Consider the following 23,306-nt stretch of genomic DNA (forward strand, 5'->3'; position numbering starts at 1 on the left):
GTCCTGCGTTAAATCTGTATATTTTCTTAGTAGTTATTTACAGTGTTTTATATTAAAGAATGTTTCTCCTCTGTTTTCGCTGTTATTCTAATTTTCATGTGAACATATTGTGACTTCGGATACAATGCCTTTTGACAGTCCTCTTTAAATAGACAGTGTGCTCAACATCTATAGTCACATACTTATATTATTATTTTTTAAAACTTTTTGTTAAGGTTTGTTTTATTACTATATCCTGCGATTCTATATATTTTTTTATTATCATTACATGTAAGACTATGCACGAAGTTTCTTTTTTCTTATTACTCTAATGTAGTATTTATATTATTGCAAGCTTTTATAATTATGGTCCATGAAATTCCTAGTTTGAATTTGATGAATCAAAAGTAATGTAATTTATTTAGTCCTCTATTACTCTGTTACTTCAATAGCACTATTTATTATAATTGAGATCTTGATTACCTTGAGCAGTTCCAATTTTGAATGTCAAAAATATATGGCTTTGAGCCAGCCCCAGTTACAAAGTATTTGAGGTTACTCACGAGGCACAACTCCGTGTCACACACCCTTCAGATGTTAGTATTCGCTGCGGAAAACGTGTGTGTGACTTGCAGGTTCAGGTAGGCATCTCGCAGTAGTTTGCCAATAAACCATTACGTGACGTACTTGTTGCCTACATGCCAGCCAGGCGAGTTTATTCGGGAGTGCATCTCCCCCAGTGTATCAAACGCGCCTGCAGATACCAGCTGTAAAATTTCTATGATAATATATATATATATATATATATATATATATATTTTATTTACTTTTTAATTTTTAATCTTTCGTTTATATGTAAATGTGTGTATTTGCGTACTTATATGTGTATATATTTAAAACTGACGTGGCACCTTCTCATTGGCTATACATCCTTCTCCCCCTACTCCTCCTTCTCTTCCTTCCTCCCTTTTCCATTCTCCTTTTCCCCGTGAATGCTCATACTTTCACTACACCGATGAAGACTGAAGGATCGGTCGAAAATATGTACCTGTGAAAAAGTTTTTAAATTGTTTTTCATAATATGAATGGAAATATATAAAAAATAATACGAAAAGTATAAAAGCTTATAAATTTTCTTTATTCGTTTTCAATTGGTGACGTGCAGGAATACAAAATAACATTATGAAAAAAATTAAAAAAAATTTTTACAGGTACATAATTTTCGACCGATCCTTCAGTCTTCATCGGTGTAGTAAAATATAAATATAAGAAATTTTTATTTTAATATATATATATATATATATATATATATATATATATATATATACCTTTCACCAGACTATCCATTCACGTGAAATCACCTTTTTCTTCACCACATTCCCTCTGCTTCACTTTTTGTTATCAAGTAAGATCGTTGACTTACTTGCAGTTTTATCAAATACTTTTGTATGCAAAATCCGATCCCGCATTTTGCTAATTCCTACCCTCTGATGAGAAGGAAAGTATTTCTTCGAAACTCCGCGGATTAAGGACTGTCCACTTATAAAGTGTTTCCTTTTCAGATTAAATATGTTTTTAACTCTTTTTTCTCGCTCAACAGCGCTAAATCGAGGAAAATACGATTAAAAAAAAGGTTATGAATATGGCGGGGGGAGAAAAGAAAAAGGAAAAATAAACGGAGGAAAAATTACATAGAGACTAAATTAAGTCCTAAAAGATTTTTTTTTTGTTTGCAAAGAGAAGGTCTCAAAGACTTAATAGATATAGTCTCTTTAATTTTTTAATGAAGGGGCGAGTACGACTTACTCAAGATCGTAAACATGCCAGCACTGAAATTTGTGGCACACACATGGTTATTTAGAAGGTGATCGCACATCGCAGAACCATACGTATTATTCAGAACATCCAAGGGTGAAAAATTTGCATAACGAATCTTTGATGGTACATGTTGTTTCAAACGGAAATCTAACCTTTGCGATATTCACCCGAGATAGTGCGCACTGCAACTACATTTAAACAAATAAATAATAGAATTATTATAATGTGAGGGGGAGAACATGTTTGTAAATGGACGGCAACATAGGTCTGGTTGAAAACAAACAACACGTGTATTCGATGCAAAAAAAACACCGTTGCTCAGACAAAGAAATTTGCTTAGCAAATCGGTCACTGATGTTACCTAGCCAAGGTAGACGTAGGTAAACAGGACATATATTAACTATGAGTTCTTTAGGTTTAAAAAAATTGGAAACTTTTTTTATTAATAGTAGTTTCAACAATGTCCAAGGGGTAACAATTATTACAAATATACATATATATATATATATATATATATATATATATATATATATATATATATATATATTATTTTCAACCTTAGGTGTATTAACTTAAGTTATTACAAGTTGTTTTAATAAATGGAGAAAGCTTACGTGTTCATATCTTCAGATCGTTTAAGTTTAAATCATTGATATGAACGGATAATCTGTATCCCGTTTTTTGAAACAACGTGTAATGAATAAAGTTAATACATTCGAGGTTGAAAATAATAACACACGCATATTAAGCTCTACTAACGTATTGGGCAGTCTTTTCCTTAGTTCTAATTAAATAATCTAATATCTATCTATATATCTATAAATTGAAATTGTCTGTCTGTGTGTTTTTCTATTCTGTCAATTTGAGTCTAAAGACTGGAGATTTGACATAAGGGTTACTGAGATTTGTAAAAATCTTTTTAATCGGTTTTTGGCGAGAAATTTGGCTGTCAAGAGGTCAAAGTTAAACTATTTGATCTTTGACAATTCTACCAAACTACTACTATTTGATCTTTGACAATTCTACCAAACTACTCTGCAAATTTTAGGTCTAAACACTTGAAATTTTGGTTGTACGTTATTTGGACAGGGATGAAACTTTTAATTCGATTTGAGCCCGAAATAATACATCTTAAGAGGTCAAAATGTGGGTCAAAGTTAAAAATAATTTTACCTCTGCGGTCTTTACCAAATTACTTAGCCAATCTTTGGTCTAAACATTTGAAATATGACACAAATTGTATTCAGACATTGGACAAGATTTTTAATCGGTTTTTGACCGAAAATTTGGCTGCCAATGGGTCAAAGTTTCAAAGATTTGACCTTTGCGGTCTCTAGCAAACTATTCCGCAAATTTTGGATTTAAATATTTGAAATTTTACATAAAGGGTCTTCAGACATGCAGCAAGTGTTTAATCAGTTTTGGGCGAAAATTTGGCTGCGAAAGGGTCAAAGCTGAAATAGTTGGCCTTTGCAGACTCTACCAAACTCATCCGGCAATTTCAGGCCCAAACAATTTAAAGTTTAGATGTAGATTACCTGGACATAATTCAAACTTTTCAATATATATATATATATATATATATATATATATATATATATATATATATATATAAATATACATGCACATAATGTAATGGACAACAGTATATAGGGTCCGATATATATATATATATATATATATATATATATATATATATATGGTAAAACTGTTAATTATAAAAACCTGTAGAGAGTGCTCAATACTATTGCAGAGCAAATATGAGTTTTATTTTTTTATTACTGTTTATCTGTTTGGTTATATATGTTTCAGATGTTGGACCATGTTTACGATCTAACAGCCTCGGCAGACCTTAGAGAAGTGGTTGTTAGTATTAGGTAAAAGTGTTTTAGAAGAAATACGGAAAATAGGGGGGTGAGGTAGGAGATAATAAGGGCGGAGGGAGACAGGTATTGACAATATTCCAGTTTTTAGGGTTAAGATACATTAGATGGTATTGTGTGTGGGGGTAGCACATTCAGGTAGGCGTGGGTGGAGATATATGGATATAGGGAGGGGGAGGTGGAGAGAGGATGGTAAAGAAAAGAAAAAAGGGAGGGGGTAAGGTTAGAAGGGGGAAGTTTCAATTTTTAGGTTTTAAATTTTAACTGTCTTTTGCTTATTCAGTAAGGTATATTAAGTAGATGAGAGAGAGAGAGGGGGAGAGAGAGGGAAGGAGAGGAAGAGAGAGAGAGGGAAAGGTTTAGTGTTGATGTCATGTCTTTTGAAAGGGTTCATTTAAAATTTTCGTAGTCGCTATACGTCGACTTGTCCATTTCAGTTTACAGTGGGCTGTTTTTTTTATAATATATACGTTAACGCACCCGCAAATACACATTTTTAGGGGACTGTATTGATTTGTTTTGCTTATTGGATAGGGATAAATTTATGGTGTCTAGGGAAATATTTAGAATGGGGTATAAAGGGTTAAAGGTTAAATATTAAGTCCATATATATACAGGGGGTAGGCTCCTAACATGGTGCTTTCGGCAGTGGTTATGCTAAACTCTATTTTCAGTGTCAGGTGCATTGTGGATAAAGGCACATATACACATACAAACACATACATGCATATAAGTCCAGACATAGTTACGTCTGCATTCATACGTTCATTCATGCATATATATATATATATATATATATATATATATATATATATATATATATATATATATATATATAGATAGATACACATATAATAAATAAAACCGATATATATATATATATGATGCTATAAATTTGAGTTTTTGTACATTGATATTCATATGATATTCATATTAAAACCCTTTTAATTATCTATTTTAAAAGAAAATACAAATATATTCTTATATACATTAATTTAAACATTAAGAAGCGTTATAAAAAAACTGAAGGTGACAAGCCATGTTTCAAGTGGTTAGTAGCGAAGAGAATAAGACGTGAATGCTGTCACTTAGTGTTTTTCTAATTAGATTACAATTTATATGCATTAAGAACAATAAAAAAATGAATAGAAACAGAGACAAAGGTGGTATTAAATGCTACCAAAGACAAATAAGTTACTCTCCTGTAATTAAATACTGCAGAGATTACTACAAACCTGTTTGTGTGCAATCTGTAGCGTTCCCTGCAAACAAACAAACAAACAAACAAACAAAAATGAATAAAATAGTTTTTACAGTAGAGATTTGGAGTAGCGAGTTTTTGGCAGCAGTGTGTCGAATTTAACAGTAAATTGTTTTAATCACAACCTATTTCGTCCAGAAAACTTCATAGAATCAGAATCACTGCAATTGGGAAAGGATGTGTTTACGCCCTTTAGTGGGAAAGATAATGTGGTCGCGTGAATCAAAAAAGTAAAATAAGTTAAGCTAAGCTCCAAAAAGTGCAACACAATTCAAGTTTTATATTCCTCTTTTAACATGGAGATGCGCTATCTCTCTACCTTGTGATTTAAAAACAATTAGATGCAGAACAGATAAAAATGAGATTAGTAACGCCATTCACCAAAGGACCTTTGCATATGAAAAGCTAAAAAGATTTCAAGTGAATAGGAAAATCAGCTGAGGTTTATGCTAATAAAATCAAAACATTGGCTGAACTAGCAGGCTCCGTAGGGATAGGGCTGAATCATAAAGCAAAAATTGCTTTCATTACGGGATTCCTACACGATGTATCTGTAGCTCTACAACAGTTACCTTACGTAGATAAAGTGAACGTTTGTAAACTAATACCAAACTGCGCAGCTTTTAGTCAGCAGAATAATTCTAGAGAATGGAACAGTGGCAGCAAGTGCACAAAAAAGGAATGAACAAGCATTCAATGTTTCAGATGTCGCGGACCGCAAATTGTAAAAAGATATGTGGAGGAGTAGATGGCCTGTTTATGTAATTCAGACCCCATCCTCCGTGTTGTTAGTGAATGCTAAAGTGATTGAAAAGCAAAAAGATCGTATTATGAAGACGAAAACATACCGATATATATTAGTGAAAGAATGTAGATTTATTTACATAAATATACATGAGAAATAATAAGGATATAGTTAGTAAGAAGAAGAGTTTGTTGAGAAATAAGTAACATTACTTGCGGTTAGTCAGGAGAGTTGGGTAACATGACCAAGCTAACTAGGAGCACGGTCTGTCACATCTTGTCGAGAGTTCAGCGGAAAAAAGTGAGAAATATTAGAAAAGGGAAGTGACGTGGTTATGCCGGTCTCCCGTTATTAGAGTTAAAGGGTGACAATCGAGTTATTCTGGGAGTTTCAATTCCCACAATATACCTAGAGTAAGGTGTCAGAAATGTAGAAAAATGACCACATTGCAAGATACTGTCCTCAGAGTCAGGAAAACAAGCAAGGTGGGCTTCTGCGCCAGTAGCTACTTTGATAACAGAATACATGCCCAGTATTAGCATCTTCCAATAATAGAAATAGTGGTGAGCAATATGGTAATGAATGCACATGTTGGTACTGGATACACCACACCTTTAATCAATTCTAGACTTGTGAGTGGATCCGGTAGAAATGTATCATGAAAGCAGTTGAAAGAATGGACATGAAATTTAAAGGAGCCCGGAAGTTGAAATCGAAGTACATGAAGTACGAGAAAAGTGGAGGCGATTTTAATGAGTCACCTCACTGCCGAGATCGACTACATAATTGGATACAAACAACTAAAAAGAAAGCCGAGGTAGAGTTTGGAGATGTACACTGTGCGTAGCTGCCCGTAAGGCAGATGCTTGTAAAATTGAGGATAAAAACTTTGAGTCAAATTTCGATGGTGTGAAATGCACGGGAAAATGGAAATGGAAAGTAAGAGCCTCCAGTGTTAGGAAATAGAGTGACATATTATAAGAATTCACTGGAGAGTGATGGAACCCCAGTTTGAGAAGGAAGTGGTGAGGTGAATAGCAGAAATTATGGAAAGGAAAAGGAAAAGGTGTGTAACCATTAGTGGCAGTGTTCCAGACCACAAAAAGAAAATTCAGGCAACTGTAAGATTTCCGCAATAAAAGAATACGAAATAGGAGCAATATAATAGATTTACAGTTGGTGAAGATTATTAGACATGTTTCTTTCTATTCACCCAAACAGACATTAAGCTCGCGGTTTGTTTACAAACAAACGTTTGAGCACTTTACGAGTGGCGGACGGATGTTTATTTAAATAGACATTCGGACAGATTAGTTGCGGGCACCGCTTCTGTGGTCAAGGGGTAGAACTGCCGACTGTCATCACGACGGTTCCAGGTTCGATCCTCGGCTTGGGATAGGTGCTAGTCTAGCGGTACTGATGAGTTGTGATACAACGAAACAGGACTGTATGTCGATGATTAAAATATATTTTATAAAGCTCCCCTCTTTGGGTTGAGCACTATCGTAAATAATCTCACTCGCTACTTAATTTGGCTGAAAAAATGCGAAGCTCGCGGTTTGTTTACAAACAAACGTTTAAGCACTTTACGAGTGGCGGACGGATGTTTATTTAAATAGACATTCGGACAGGACTGTATGTCGATGACTAAAATATATGTATATATATATGTATGTACATATATATATATATATATATATATATATATATATATATATATATATATATATATATATACAGTAGCGTCCAAAAGTTAAGGGCTAGTAAAACCTCAGCAAGTTTAACCATATATTTGAAACAAATACACACGAACAACAAAACATTACTCCACAATTATATAGATAACATGTATATCTTCAATGGGTCATAATTTCGTTAGCCTACACTAAGTATTTTTTGAATAACTACCATTTTAAATAAAATTGTTCAAAATTAGTGTGTCCAAAAGTTAAGGGCTAATAAGATTGCGGCTTTTGTCCCTGCTGTAAATGGCTGAAATTACCAACTAACTAGTATTTGGTAAACAAACCCTGCTATTTATGACTTCTTGACACCTCTTGGCACAGAAATCCACCAACTTCTTGTAAAACGCTGGCGTTATCGCACTCCATTCAGCATGTAAGCACTGCCAGAGTTCTTCTTGATTTTTTGGGCACTGAAGTTGAGCACGGTCACCAACTATTTTCCAGATATCCTCAATAAGATTAAGATCTAGACTCTGAGGGGGCCAACGCATCGTTTCAACTTCTTCCTCGTCTAAAAATGTTTTTACTTTCTAAGCAGTGTGACAAGGAGCGTTATCCTGCATGAAAATTGCAGGTTGATAGAGCGACGACCGAAGACTAGGAACTGCATGCTGCCGTAGAATCTCCTTATAAACTTCTGCATTTATTCCACCTTGCAGACGAATCAGTGGTTCACAGCCTGCAGCTGACATAACGCCCCAAACCATTACACTTCCTCCTCCAAATTTCACAGTTTTTTTCACGCACTTAACCTCCAATCTCTCACCAGTTCTTCGCCGGACATACGTGTTGCCATCAGATCCGATAACGTTAAACTTTGATTCATCACTAAAGTGCACACGGGACCAGTTTTCGGTTGTCCACACAACGTGTTCTTGAGCAAAAGCGATGCGGAGTTTCTGATTCTTTTTGGAGATAAGAGGCTTCCTTGCTGGCATTCGAGATTGCAATCCAGAAGCGTGCAACCGGCGTGTAACAGTTTGCCGAGACGCTTGAACAATAGACCTTTGCTTTAGTTCTCGAGATATTTTAGAAGCAGTGTTAAATCTGTCTTTAAGTGACATTTTGACAATAAGACGATCCTGTCGAGCAGTTGTGATTCGAGGTCTACCAGATTTTGGGGCAGCTGCCACTGATCTTGACTGCTTGAAATTTGCCACAATACGCTTTACTACACTAGGAGACCTTCCTACGGTGTCAACAATCTCAGAAGTTTTCTTGCCATTACTATGAAGATGAATAATGAGCTGTTTTTCTTCGACAGAAACGGGACGACGTTGTTTTGCTGCCATGTTGTACTAGTGCAATACAAACACTCATTTCTTTTACCCGTTGGAAACTCCACTTATGTAAAGTATGTTCAGGGGCGATAACTCCTGTCCACCTATACAGTACCTTACTGTTATAATAATTAAAGATTATACCGCCTAGCCCTTAACTTTTGGACCACGAGAATTTGGACACACTTTTGTGTTATTGGTCATAACTTAAAAAATATCCAACGGATGCTTATGAAATTTAGGCGAGACATGAGTGATGAGTATATCTATAAGTATATATGCATATTAAGTATTTTAAATGAACGGTTTTTTTTTTAAAAAGATCTTAAACTTGTCTTGAAACTACTAGCCCTTAACTTTTGGACGCTACTATATATATATATATATATATATATATATATATATATATATATATATATATATATATATATATATGTCTGCCAACACATCAAAATGGAATAACATACACTTGGGAATGATTAAGAAAATCATAAAATTGGAAGAAAAGTTGTAATTATCTTTTATTTTTATGTTATTAAGCAACGGATATATATATATATATATATATATATATATATATATATATATATATATATATATTTAGTTGAAATGATAATTAATAAAAAACTGAAGAAAGTGCTCAATACTGTTCTAGAGCAAATATGCGTTTTATTTTTTATTACCGTTTTTTTCTGGTTAGTTACACTTTTGTTGCAGCTAAGCGACCGTTTTTTGGACGTTATGTAGCCTCCTCAGACTTTACAGAAACCAGATTGTATGTAAAGTCTGAGGAGACTTCACAACGGCCAAAAAACGGTCGCGTAGCTGAAACAAAACTGTAACTAAACAGAAAAAACCGGTAATAATAAAAACGTATATATATATATATATATATATATATATATATATATATATATATACATGGATGATGGTATTGACGTAATTCATAACAAATTGTTTCAATAAACAGGATAAAAATTATCTGTCCACATAGATAATTAAAGTTAAAAATCTATATATCGATATAAGTGAAAATATCTGTGTGTGTGCATCTTTGTGTCTTTGTACATTTCCCTACAAATAAACTTTGTCAATTTTCATGTCTACAGACTCGAGATTTAACATAGGGGTATTGAGATTTGGGAAAATCTTTTTAATCTGTTCTCGGTCAGACATTTGACTGTCAAGGCTGTTCAACGATTTGACCTTTGAAAACTCATCCAAACTCCTCCGCAACTTTTTGGGTCTAAACACTTGAAATTTATACGTGGACATGGATCAAACTTTACAATTTGATTTGAGTTCAAAAAAATAAATGTAAGGGGGTCAAAATTGAGTCAAAGTTTTAAACAAATTGAGCTCTGCGGTCTCTACCAAAATACTCAGCCAATTTTCGGTCTAAGCATTGAAATTTTACATAGTGTATTCAGATATAAGGCAAGCTTTTTAATCGGATTGGGTCGAAAATTTGAGCTGCCAAATAGTTAAAGTTTAAAACATTTGACTTTTGTAGTCTCTAGCAAACTAGTCAGCCAATTTTCAATCTAAACATTTGAAATTTGTACATAACGGGTATTCAGACATGCGGCAAGCATTTTAATCAGTTTTAGGGCGGAAATCTGGCTGCCGAAAAGTCAAAGTTTAAAGAGTTTTACTTTGCAGATTCTACAAAATTGCTCCGACAATCTTGGGTCTTAAGACTTGAAATTTTAGATGTAGGTAAGTTGGACACGGTTAAAGCTTTGTATTTTGATTTGAGACTAAAATAATAAATGGTAAGGGGTGAAAATAAGGGTCAAAATTAAAATAAATTTACCTCTACGGTCTACGAACTTACTCAGGCAATTTTTGGTCTAAACATTTGTAATCTTATATAAAGTATATTCACACGGTGGTGCACGTTATGAACAGTACCTAAAGCCCGAGCAAGGCCAGGCTGAACTGTTAGTAAAAGTAAAAAGGAAAGATTTTTTTTAGTGATTACATATCGATATTAAAAACCATCCTCTTAGTTTTTAATATTCATATGTAATCACAAACACCATATCTTTCCTTTTCATTTTTATTTAACTTGAATCACCTGACGATATGGACGGGTGATTTTTATTAGAACAATTTGTTATGAATTAAGCTAACACACTTGAGGTTGTAATTGTCCGTATTTTTGAGCTGAGGTGTTTTCATTTATTGAGATTTTCGAACTGACTTCCTCATCTTGGTTGTTATAGTCACAACGTTTCGGCCGTTTTGCCGTTTTTCCCTTCGGCCTTCATCAGGTATTTTGTATCGAACTGGGGAACCGTTTGTTGGGAGTCTCGAACCCAACCCTTTATTATTATTATTATTATTATTATTATTATTATTATTATTATTATTATTATTATTCAAAAGTAACATTCAAAACAGAGAATCAGCAACTATGTCCCAGAGCCTAGCTGGAGTCCGAACACGGTACCCCCGTAATAATAATAAAGGGTTGGGTTGTGACTCCTAACAAACGGTTCCCCAGTTTGATACAAAACACCTGATGAAGGCCGGAGGACAAAACGGCCGAAACGTTGTGACTATAACAACCAAGATGAGGAAGTCAGTTCGACAATCTCAACACTTGAGGTTGTAATAAAAAAGTACAAAATATATGGGCCTACTAACGTACTGAACACTCTTTATCCTTTTTTTACCACATATACCTCTTAATATATATATATATATATATATATATATATATATAAAGAAAATAGGCAACGTAATAATCGAAACAGTATACCGCCTCCCATGTAGCCGATGTTTATGTCGAAATTTGATTAGACTTGAATTGTCTAGACTAACCGTGTACCGTAATACGCGGCTTTCTATGCTAGTAAAAGGGAGTTAATATCACTGCCCATCCGCTGCATGAACATTTATAAAGATTAGAGCAAAGATGACTTGTGGAATGCTCTCCAAGAGGTTTTGCGCGGAATAACTGTTGATAAAATCAAAAATTTGACTAATTCTGTAGGCCAACGTCTTTTACAAGTTATTCATATAAAAGGATTGCATATTCCCTACTATTTATAGCAAAGAAATTGCTATGTAGTTATTGTATTATAAGCATTTTTCCTAATTCATTCAATGTTTGTAAATTATCTCGATAAACAAGTTATGGGTGTATTGTGTTTTTATTCTCCATCTCGTAAATAATTTGACACACTGAAATCAACAGATATTCCTGTCCTCTGCTATAGTTTCGCTAATACTGCTTTAAATGTCTTTATTTGTGACTGGAATAGCTGAATAGTATTGTAAGCACTTTCTCAAAATTTCGTTGATTTTTATTCACTCGTTCTTAAAATATTTAAAAAGTGTATACTCATTAATAATTTGAAAAGTAGTATATATATATATATATATATATATATATATATATATATATATATATATATATATATATATATATATATATATATAGTAGCATTTCAGCCTGGCGTTGCCTGAGTGTTTAGAGGTGTGTGCTGTGCAAAAAAAAAAAAAAAACGTTGTAGTAGGAAGGCAGGCTCGAAGCCGTACCGCGAATGAGGAAAAGAACGTGAAAAACGTGACGTCTTTGCTGTTACAACCACCGCCAAACCGGAAGTGACGTAGGTTCAATTAAGGCTAGACAATTGAAAAGAGGGGATAACTTCCGAAAATATCGGCGAAAAAAGCAACCCCTCCCCGTTGAAAAGTGCCCAGTTGAGGGTGAAGAAATTAATGTTTTTAGCCAATTCTTTATACTTTGTTAGCGAATTCTTGTAATTTACCTTTTCTCATTTTCATTTCTCTGTTCCCTTTCCATGTAATTCTGAATATCTTGAAATGTCGTAACCTTTGAAATGTATTTTTGAAATTCATTTTTCTGTTAGACTCTATTTTATTAGGAATTTGACCTCTGGAGATAAAGGACTGGTATCGCCTGACAATGGCTAAGGTAATACCTAACTATTGATCGAACCATTGCCATGATTGTTAAGCGATGTTAAACATGTTTGTTTAAATAGAAATAAAGATAAAGAGTGGAAGGTTACCAAGCACACCCAAGGATTATTCAATATATATATATATATATATATATATATATATATATATATATATATATATATATATATATATATATATATATGGATAAAAGAAAAATTGCTTATCTGCTACATCTCACAGATAATATAAAATGAAGAACATTTGGATAACGTCTTTTCTACTTTTCTATCATATCAGTTCAATAAACATTCACGTGCTCCCTCTTCTTAATGGTTACACAAGAACTTATTGGCTCCTATCTGTCGTGTGCCTATCATGAAATTCTGCTGATGATGCCCGAATGTCTATCAATAATAGCCTTCTTTCTCTTCTTATTACTTTCCGTTGCTCTGCACTCAACTTATTTCTTAATATTCTTCCTGTATTGTTTTGTAAGAAGTTCTATTGCTTTACATATCATCACCTCTCTCTTCCACCCTTTCCTTCTCTCTCTCTTCGCGCGCGCGCGCACACACACACACACACGCGCGCACGCACACACAAACATAAATATATATATATATATGTATATATATATATATATATATATACACAGGTATGTGAAATATTATTTCTAGCCTAAAGCCAAAGACTTTGTAGACATGCCACACACATACACACACATACACACACACACACATATCTATATATATCTATAAAAGTGAACGTGTCTGTCTGTCTGTCTGTGTATATTTCCCTACGCAATAACTCTGTCAATACTGGGTACTGAGATTTGGGAAAATCGATGTGACGGGTGTCAGCCAGAAATTTGGCTGTTAAGGGGTCAAATTTAAACGATTTGACCTTTAAGAACTCTACCAAACTCCTCCGACAATTTTGGGTCTAGACACTTGAAATTTTAGATATAGGTTCCTTGAACCTGGATCTAATTTAATAAAGTGATTTAAGCCCGAAACTATAAATTTTAAGGGGTCATAATAGGGGTCAAATTAAAAAAAAATTACTCTTTTTTTTTTTTGCTCAGCATACACCTCCAAACACCCGGGCAACGCCGGGCTGAAATGCTAGTATATATATATATATATATATATATATATATATATATATATGTGTGTGTGTGTGTGTGTGTGTGTGTGTGTGTGTGTAGCATGTCTAAAATGTCTTCGGCTTTAGGCTAGAAATAATATTTTACATACCTGGTGGAGTTTGGACCCTAACTCCCTTCAATAGGCCCCTAATGCTTGCATACACTTACCCCATTGATCCTTCCACTGCTGGAAGCATATCTGGAAGTGTTCTTTTGGAATGGTGTTCATCTTTGTCGCAGCGTTCCGCATTATCTCTTCTCTACTCTCAAAACGGGACACTCTGAGTGGCGTCTTCAATTTTGGAAACAACCAGAAGTAACACGGAGCCTTGTTTGGAGAGTAGGGATGTTGGCGCACGACTGGAATTCCATGTTTTGGTAAAGACTGTTGGATCAAATGGGATGAATGTGCGATGGCGTTGTTGTCGTACAGTTGCAAAAATTTCGCAGTCCATATATCTAGTCTTTTGCGCCGAACTGCCACACAGAGATGCTGGAGAACATCTTAATTGTACCTCTTTGTAACTGTTTTTTTCCTCCAGTGCGTATTCATGATGCTCAATTCCACGGATATCAAAAAGCAATCAAAATAACCTTCATTTTGCTTCGTCCCTGTTGCGGGTTTTCGGCCGTGGATATTCGAGATGCTTTCATTTTGACGAATGTCTTTTTGTTTATGGTTCGTACACGTTCATCCATGACTGATCTTTAGTTATCAGGAATTCTGGTTGTTTCCAAAATTGAAGACGCCACTAAAAGAATCTCGTTTTGGGAATAGAGAAGAGATAATGGGGAACGCGACGGCAGAGATGACCACCATTCCAAAAGAAGACTTCCAGAAGTGTTTGTAGCAGTGGAACGATCGATGAGCTAAGTGTGTGCAAGCACAAGGGGCCTACTTTAAAGGGGATTAGAGTCCAAACCCCGTCAGTTATGTGAAATATTTTTTCTGGCCTAAATTCGTATACTTTTTAGACAGGCCTCGTATATATATATATATATATATATATATATATATATATATATATATATATATATATATATATATATATTTTATATTTTGGGGGTCCTACCTTTCTCTTTCGTTTTGTTGTTAATTCGCTTTGAAATCATTCGAAGTTCTCAGAAATCACGGAGATCCCTTGTTGGGGCTAACCTTTAGTCGTCATATATAGTACATAATTGTTCGAATACTCGTTAAAGCTTACATCTCAAACACTGACGTAGTAAAGTTTAGAACCTAATTTTTCTCTCCCGAAATTACCATTTAAATACGCTATAGTATATTTTTCTTGTTATCTCTTTGACTTCAAAGAGAAAAATTATCTAGTCTTGCGGAGTATCCAGTCTCGTGCTATTGCTTGTAGTAACATCACTATTCTTTAGAAAAATGAGTAGCAATAGCGAAGGCCGCCAATGCCATGTGATTTTAAATATTTTGCTAGAATTTATTTGTAATGAAAACTTTCTTCATGCCAGGTTGTTCTGACAAACCTCTGTACTAAAAGCTTTTAGAAACGCGAGATTAGTGTCTAGTAGACATTCAAGTTCCCTCCAGTACCCATTCAAGTTTTCAGTGTATAACTGCCAATGTCCGATGAAGCGTCTGCTCCCTCTTCCTTTTTTCATCGGTTCCTATCTAACGTTTCCTTTTGTTTCTCGACCGCCCCTGGTTTCCGATCAATACTAAAACTTACAATGCTCAATTTTCCCCATTAAATCGTCGTCCTGTAATGATACCAACAGCCTCTGGTGTTTTCACGAAAACAGCCGCTTCGTAGGTTTGCTTGGCAAATTGTAAGCGAGCCAACTGAAGTCTGCATATGGGCACAGAAACAAATATACGGCAACGCACAAATATACAAACACGGCAAAACTTTTCACATCACGCATACAGGCATTACCATTATATTCTCGCATGGCTCCAAACAGAGGTCATATACAAGAAATTTAAAATGAGCCAAATATAAGAATTATATATATATATATATATATATATATATATATATTATAATATATATATATATAATGTATATATATACATTATATATATATATATATATATATATATATATATATATATATGTAAGAAGAGAGAGAGAGAGAGGGAGAGGGAGAGGGAGAGGAATAAAGGAACAAACCAATTTATGTGTTCATAAACGTTTCGTCCTTATTGCGAGATTTATTCTGGATGAATAAAATATAAAAAAAACAAAACACCATTATTTTTAAAGATTTGTAAACACTGGTATTTTGTTTTCTTTCGCAATAAAGACGAAACCTTGAAGAACATATAACGTTGGTTTGTTCATTTTTCATCTCTCTCTCTCTCTTTCTCTCTCTCTCTATATATATATATATATATATATATCATAATATATATATAATGTATATATATATACATTATATCTATGTATTTATATATATATATATAAATAGATAGATATAATGTATATATATATATACATTATATATATATTATAATTAGTTGAGGTAGTTGCCTGTCTAGCCGCACTGATGAGCTGTGAAACAGCGAAACAGTACTGTATGTGGATGACTATATATATATATATATATATATATATATATATATATATATATATATATGAAGAAGAGGGAGAGGGAGAGGGAGAAAGAGAGGAATAAACGAACAAACCAAGATATGTCTTCATAAACGTTTCGTCCTTATTGCGAGGTTTATTCTGGATGAATAAAATTAAAAAAAACAAAACACCATTATTTTTACAGATTTGAAAATACTGGTGTTTTGTTTTCTTTCGCAATAAAGACGAAACCTTGAAGAACATATAACATTGGTTTGTTCATTTTTCATCTCTCTCTCTCTCGATATATATATATATATATATATAAAATATATTTTAGTCATCGACATACAGTCCTGTTTCGTTGTATCACAACTCATCAGTGCCGCTAGACTAGCACCTATCCCAAGCCGAGGATCGAACCAGGAAGCGTCGTGATGACAGTCGGCAGTTCTACCCCTCGACCACGGGAGCGGTGCCCGCAACTAATCTGTCCGAATTTCTATTTAAATAAACATCCGTCCGTCACTCGTAAAGTGCTCAAACGTTTGTTTGTAAACAAACCGTGAGCTTCGCATTTTTTCAGCCAAATTAAGTAGCGAGTGAGATTATTTACGATAGTGCTCAACCCAAAGAGGGGGGCTTTATAAAATATATACGAGGTGACCCCCCCCCCAAAAAAAAACGGGACTAAGACTAATTAGGCCCCGTTTCTTAGTGTTTTGTCCGAATGAAATAAAACTTTGAATGAATGAAGTGTGCAATACTGACGACCTAACCATATGGTTAGTCAGTATTGCACACTTCATGCGTGCGACGACCTGGGTTCGTGCCTGTATCGGAGCACGTCACTGATGAGATGCACTACATCGAAACCCACTTTGGGTCTGGCGTTGTCCGTTGTCGATGCAATTGCTCGATTCTATCTAATTTTGGGTTCTAGCTTTATCGTGAAACGTGTATGTGAACGGGTATTTATATATCTATCTATAATCTCCTCTTAATGTATAATATATATATATATATATATATATATATATATATATATATATATATATACTCGCAGGCCGCCCGATGTTGCTCGGTAGTGAAATACGCTTAAATATGATAGTTAATTTATTCAGATTTTGTATTTATAAAGCTAAATACCCACTATATGGTAATGATTTCAAAAGTAAAACAATAACAAAATATAAATATCGTGGATGATGTCAGCTAGAATCGAAAGAATTACTTGTTACCTCCTCAGCTTAGTTAAAACATTTTAAGAAAATACGCTGCTGAAGGTATAACTGTATATTTGCGCATGCGTAGAAGTAACGCGTTCAGTTGAGTTACGGCCATCAAGTTGAATTATTCAATAAATTTAATCCCTTATCAATTAATTACTATATATGAACATGTATATATGAATATATATAGAATTACTATATATGAACATGTAGGTTTGTATAACAATAAATGACGAAATAGTGTGTTGGATATTATTGAATGAGGATGAAGGAATGTTTAACACTCCCAGTATTTTTATTGTCATCGAAATCGGTGAAAACCTTCAGTTTTCAATCAAATCAGTTGATTGCCTGTTCTAGTCTGTGACCGCTGGCGGTGCACCGGAAGGAGCTTTCTATACCTCCCAGCAAAGCATTGTAGTCTGCATTACATTGTAGAAAACCTACTATTGATTCTAATACATCAGTTTATATTATGGCTTCAATTAAATTTTAAAATGAAAAATTCAAAAACGATGCTTTAATTGAGCTCTACATAAATGCATTCAATTTTTCTTATAAAAGAACCTATATTAGATTTCATACGCCGAACCAGAAAAAAAACTTGTCACGTGTGATGTTCAGTTGTATAAGTGCGTTAACTTTGGTCTAAATTGAACTGTTCCCAATCAGGTTTTTCCGATTATCGATTTTCGGTACTTATCGATAATTAAGTTCAAGGATATTAAACTTGAAAAAATAGTTTTTTTTTAAGTGCGCAATACGTGATTAGAGTTTATATAAATAAAATTATATAAACATTAGAGAAAGTTTACGCGTGGTTTCGGTGTTAAAACGGTAAATCTTATATATAAACGTCTATATGTCTGTCTGTCTGTCTGTGTCCATACTTTCAAACTCTATCTCCCCCGAAACTAAAAATCGCAGAGTGGCGCTAGGAGCCTCAAATGGTTGGCGTTTTAACGTCACGTCTTTTATGAGTCTTTGCCGGTTAGAATAGTTTTAAAAGGGCAAAAATGGGTTAAAATTGAAAAAAAAGTCGTAAAACATTTTGTACACTCATCTTAGTTTAGTGTTAATTTTTAATTTTTAATCGGTTTATATGCGTATCATGTTGTCACAGTGGCAACGTCACCAACTTTGAATACTACTGTTTCGGTTTCGATTCCACGTGATGGCATCTGAATAATATTTCTTTAACTTTGGAAATCACGACTCTATAATAATATGTACAAAATCTGGACAAATTAAAATATTATATTTAAGCGTATTTTATGCTCCAGCAAAGTTCCTCTCCACTAGTAAATATAGCCTGTTTATGAAAATTGGTAAAAATAGATTTTACGCAACTCGAGTGTCAGTGTTATGAGATTGTCACTTGACAGTAAATAACACTTGTTGAGAACGATGAGTGAAATCGTTAGAAATGTATTATTTACGAGGACGATTCGACATTGGCTTAAAAACGAACCTGTTGCAGTGATTTACGAAACGGCACCGTCTTACTGTGTTTCTACAGAGGATAATTTTTTGGAAACAATCTTTGTTCATGGGAATTCCGTTTAGTTTTAGATAAGGAAAGAAGGAAATATGTACTATGTACAATTTGCGGAAATAGTTCGGAATCACTTACAAAATTCAACTTTCCTTTATATATAGAAGAAACTACAGAATCCCCAATCGTAACGTAGTTTTATTAGAAAGTCATAAATAGTTGATTGTTTGTTGGCGTGGTTATTGCTATTTTTTTTTAGTAGCCATTGACTTCTTTGTGAAAGTGTTGGAGATACTTAATCACTATTTATATGCTAGCAATTTTTTTGGCACGCGAAATATGTTTTCATATGGCTTAACGTAACCATATCATTTTGAATTTTAGGAACTATTTATTTATGTAATAAATATGTGCTAAAACCGTTTAGCTTTTCCCTCTTTTGCAGCTTTAGATCATGTGCGGTACACAGAAATAATTTAATTTAAAATGTCTATTATAACTTCGTGATGGGTGTGTTCCTTTATTGTTATATGACGATTTGAATAATTTTTCCGATTCTGTTCTATAGACCCGATTCTGTTACAATTACCAATTGCGATTCGTTTTACATTTCTAAATATAGCGTGTGTTTTTTTTTCGTTTATTTTTTTGGAAGGAGGGGTCGGATTACCGTAAAACACCCAGGTAATATGTGCATAAATTTTTACAAGCGTAAAAATACAATCGGGAAGGGATATTCTATAGAGTTTAGTTTAACGTTCGTTTTTTTTAAATTAATATTTATTATTTCAATATTAATGGGAAACATGGAAAATAAAGTTTTAATGAATATAAAAAAAAGATAAGCAATTAAATGATCGTTTTCAAATCGAAAAATATGGCGTTTATTTTTCGATTCTGATACTATTTTTTATACCACCAAACGTTCGAATGTTTCGATTGCCGATTCGGGTTAATTGTCCAAATATTAATATAATTTGACTTCAATGAGGTTCCAGACTTTTTTTTAGCATGGAAACTTATATTGATAATACGCACATGACTCTCCAGTCTCATTCTAAGTAATCTTCTCCGACTTCAATGTACTCGTTGTACCGTTCCAACAATTTCTTGAAAGCCCGATGGAAGCCCCATTGGTTGAGCGCATCAATGACTCTCCTCTCAGCCTCTTCCATCTCCTCAATTGCCTCATAGCAACAAGATCCAATGTTTTCCTTGAGCTTAGGGAATAACCAAACGTCACAGAGAGCAAGGTCTGGAGTATAGCGAGGGTGAGGAAGTGTCTTGATGTCCATCTTCGTCTTTGACAAGGATGAAGCACTCATGGGATTGAACTGAAGGAATAGAAGATGCGAAAAGTTATTTATGGATGATAGTTTTACTGGTAGTTTTAAATCAATAAATATTTAGTATTTTAACATTACTACTAGCAGTGGAAGAGTTTGCTTTAAACAACGTCTAATAAAAAAAAGAGATAATTAAAGGAATGGTCTTTAATATCGGAAAATAGGCACAATTTTTTTCTTATTGCGATAATAATTCCGATATTCGCAAATGTTCTGATGTTTCCGATTTCGATTTAATCGTCCCAACACTAATTACAAAAGTGAATCAAATTTGATATTATATTTTTAATAAAGGAATATGTTTTTCTTATATGAATTGTTGATAAAACAAATTAGGCATTAGCTTTATAGGGAAACTAGATGATTACATAAACGTAGTAACTGTGTGTGTCAGTCAGCTGATCGGTTTTCTTCCTCGTGATCGCCATGAAAATGTAACGGCTGTTATTGATTAATGATTTTTTTTTTGTTCAAATATGCATTGATTGGGGTAAGTTTGGAGAGGGAACGAAAGCCGAACAAATAAGTGTGTCAGTCACGAAGTAGAAGCATGTTCAGTGCTTTATTTCTCTGAGAACAACGCTTAAAGTGCAAGGCGTATTTATCTGGGTCAGTTTTCTAAATGCCCTATTTAAAAGAAAAGAGGAGAGAGAGAAGGAGAGAAAGAGAGAGAGAGAGAGCAAGGAGTATGGGGGAGGCGAGAGAAAGAAGGGATTGAAGGAGGGGGCATAAAGATTAAAGGAAACAAGATCTGTTTAAGAGAAACGGAGCGAATTTACTGTTAGAAAAACACAGGAAACGAGTAAATATAATATGAAAATAGATGTTACGTAAAAAGAAACAAAAACGATAGGTAAACACTGCCTTTTTTTTTAACAAATCTTATCCAACAATCTAATTTCTAATTGACATTCTGCAGAAGAGTTACGAAACCACCGCTCGCAGTAAAACAAAAAAAAAAAAAAATAAAAAATAAAACAAAAACAACAACAACGACGACGACGACGACGACAATAATAATAATAATAATAATAATAATAATAATAATAGTAATAGTAATAGTAATAATAATAATAACAATAACAATAACAATAATAATAATAACAATAATAATAATGATGATGATGATAATAATAATAATAATAATAATAATAATATTAATAACGGAACCTTTGAGTGTTTCATAGTGGACTCTTTTATATGTAATATATTGAGCTGGGCATTCTGTACATGTTCAGTGTAAATGGAGATGCCCTGATAATATTGTAGCTCTTTTGTTAAAACTGCAAAAGTGACGCCTCGCATAGACCGGTCATAAAATGTGTGCAGACTTCGTATATATTATAATAGAGTCAATTTTCTATCCATTCTTGTATATATCATATACAATAATGGATAGACAATTTACTCTATTATTATAAATTGTGATTAAAAAAAAAAAAAGAAAATATATATCTATACGCCTCGGGCACATCAGACCGAATCGAAATCGAAACCAAAACTTATTAAGAAAAAACAATATATATATATATATATATATATATATATATATATATATATATATATATATATATATATATATATATATACTTACAGTCCAGGCCAGTTTTGTTCGGGCCGTATGTATTGTTCATAACTTTATGTGCATATGTATATATATATATTAAAAAGTCTGACTCATATCTAGGTAACCTACATCTAATATTTCAAGTGTTTAGATCCAAAATTGGTGGAGGAGTGTGGTACAGTCTGCAAAGAGTAACTCTTTAAACTTTGACCACTTGTCAGCCAAATTTTCGCCCAACAATTGATTGCTGCATATCTGAATACCCTTCATGTAAAATTTCAAATGTTTAGACCCAAAATTTGCTGAATAGTTTGCTAGTGACCCCAAAGGTAAAATCTTTTAAACTTTGATCCCTTGACAGCCTAATTTTCTGCTGAAAACAGATTTTCCTACGTCTGAATACACTTTATGTAAAATTTCAAATGCTTTGACTAAAAATTGGCTGAATAATTTGGTAGAGACCGCACGGGTAAGATTTTTTTTAAATTCACCCCAATTTTTACCTTTTAACATTTATTGTTTTGGAGTCAAATCAAATTAAAAATTTTAATCCATGTCCAAGTAATGTAAATCTAAAATTTTAAGTGTTTACGCCAAAAATTACCGGAGTAGTTCGATAGAGTTTCAAAGTTCAAATCGTTGGACTTTTATCCCTTGACAGCTTAATTTGTGGCCGAAAACCGATTAAAAATACTTTCATAAATCTCGATACACCTTATGTCAAATCTTGAGTCTGTAAACTGAAAATAGCCAGAGTCTTTTGGCAGGGAAATGTACACACACAGATACACACACAGACAATTTCATTTTTTTCAAAAATTATTTTAATAACAAAACACTATCGTAATAATATAGCATAAATATTATGATATTATTTTTCTTTATCCTATGTATTTACAACTTATCAAGGTCAAAAGTCTATTCAGAGATAAGAGTTGATTAAGTCGTGTTTTTGGTGACAACACCGTAATGATCGGTAGTAGTGGCAATTGAGTAGAATTTAGTTAAGAGGACAGTTTCTTTGCTGATGATGCGACAGTAGCATCTCATAGGAAGGACTTCAAAGTCTGATGAATAAGTTTTCCAATACTTGCAAAAGATTCAGACTCGCCATCACACGGGGGGAAAGTCCAGGTCATGAGCCAAGCAACCGTATCATCCCTCATCATCACTATAAATGGGCAGTGCTTAGATGTAATCCATCAATTCCAGTCTACAGTTCACAGCCCCAGACAACTTATCTCTTGATGTAGAACACATTAAGTGCATTGGAAATGAATTAACCACTCTCGGAAAATTGACAATTCGGTTAAGGGAAAAATAAAC

This window comes from Euprymna scolopes, chromosome 24 (genome assembly GCF_053919585.1).
Source record: "Euprymna scolopes isolate OS-2025 chromosome 24, ASM5391958v1, whole genome shotgun sequence".
In the NCBI taxonomy this organism is placed as follows: Eukaryota; Metazoa; Mollusca; class Cephalopoda; order Sepiida; family Sepiolidae; genus Euprymna; species Euprymna scolopes.